The following is a 1,747-nucleotide window of genomic DNA, read 5'->3' on the forward strand; positions in this document are numbered from 1 at the left end:
AAGGTTTTAACCAGAAAGAGGAGGCGATTGCAGTCTAGGCCAAAAGGCCGAGAAGCGATCGGCCACATTTCCCCTCCCTTTCTCTCACTCGTCATCGAGAGGCTACAAGAGCCCGAGTCGTTCGGTAGCCTCTGTCCAAAAGCCAGGCCTTCGTCTCTCCGCAGCCCGATTGGATAGAGCCTGCCGTGACCTGGGGAGGGGTAGGGGAACGGGCGTGGCCTGGTACTTGGGACTCGAGAGGCAGAGTGAGGCTTACCGTGAGGGTAGTGACCGGGACGACTAGGCTCGTCGGCGGCTCTGGAGGAGGGGCCTGTACTTACTCGGGTTTCTCTTCATAACGTACAAGTCTTTCGCCTTTTACTAAAGACTTCCGTGGAGAGGGACGCCAATGAGTTAAAACTATTTTTGGCAGGCTCTGCCGTGTGGCCGAGCCTCGTGCGTTTGTGAAAAGGAAATAAAACGCCGCCCTCGCCAAGGTTGAGCGGTGCGACGAGGCGCGCTCGGGAGGAGGTGCTGAGACGCAGCCGTTGTTATGCGCAGTTGAAACCACTGCGCCACGGCAGGGGGAGAACTGCTCCAGGAGGTGGGCGCTGGAAGCAACCAGGGGTTATCGCTTCTTGGCCTTTTGGCTAAGACTGCGATCGCCTCCTGTGTCTGGATAAAACTTTTGCCTGTTTGTGGCTAAGTGTTACCAGGTTTTTGGGAGGATACTCACATTATTCCTTGTGAAGAAAATTTCAACGTTATTGTAGTTGAAATTGTTTCACACAAAGGAATTCATTGGTTCAGAGGACTGCTTACCTGTACTCTGCCGGAATAACATCTCGACCAGGCCAAACAAGACAAGGTAAGTGTGTTTTATTCACCTTTCTAACATTTCTAGTAGATTTTATTGCTCTTTTTAGAGCATTCTTTTACCTTATTTTAGTTGACTTGGTTTTAGACTGTTTTAGGTGTTTTAGCTTCCTTTTACCACTTTTACGTTGTGGTGCCTCCATCATGGCGGCCAACCATGCCGGCATGAGGAGGCACCACAGTGTCAGATTTACATTCAAAGAAAAAGATGGGACAACCCTTGTTATTTCAAGGCTTGACTTCTCAAGGAAAATGATCCAGAACATTTTGAAATTCTCCCCACAGGATATAAATTGTATTTTGACTATGCCATTTGGAAAGGGATTTGATGTGAGTTTTGTCTCTGCTGCCGTGTTCAGAGATTTCTGGACACGCTTCGAAAATGAAAAACCCCAGTTTACTGCATTTAATGTTGAGAAACTGACTGATAATGCCGCTAAAACGGTAATTGTCAGAATGTTCAATGAGACTGTGAATGCAGATGACATTTGTTTAAAGGCCAGGCTACCAAAGTGAGAGATGAGGATGGCATCTGGAATTGCGCTTGGAGGGTCCCCATCCAACAATGGCAAGACCCTCAAGGCTTTCAGGGCCTGAAACATCTGCCATCCATGATAGTTCTGGGAAACAACAGGGGCTACATTCATTACCAGGGCCAGCCCAAACTCTGCCGCAAGTGTGGTGAGAATGGGCACCTGGCAGAAGCGTGCCAGCAGATCATTTGTGGTAAATGTAGAGAAATTGGGCATACTTTCGAGGAATGCACCAATGGCAGAAAGTGCAATCTTTGTGGAGAAACAAACCACCTCTTCAGAGATTGCCCTAAGTCGTTTGCCAACAAATTAAAGGCAGCAAAGGCACAAAATGGCGGACAAGACGAAGCAGTTAGAGA

At 48.3% G+C, this 1,747-nt stretch overlaps 1 non-coding gene across 1 annotated transcript; it reads left to right on the top strand.

Moving 5' to 3' along the window:
* The first annotated feature begins 316 nt into the window (after positions 1 to 316).
* LOC123965825 lies at positions 317 to 429 on the top strand. Its single transcript, XR_006823788.1, has one exon. It is a non-coding gene; the product is annotated as a U5 spliceosomal RNA (small nuclear RNA).
* The last annotated feature ends 1,318 nt before the right edge of the window (positions 430 to 1,747 follow it).

Source organism: Micropterus dolomieu, unplaced genomic scaffold (assembly GCF_021292245.1).
Source record: "Micropterus dolomieu isolate WLL.071019.BEF.003 ecotype Adirondacks unplaced genomic scaffold, ASM2129224v1 contig_11417, whole genome shotgun sequence".
Classification (NCBI taxonomy): domain Eukaryota; kingdom Metazoa; phylum Chordata; class Actinopteri; order Centrarchiformes; family Centrarchidae; genus Micropterus; species Micropterus dolomieu.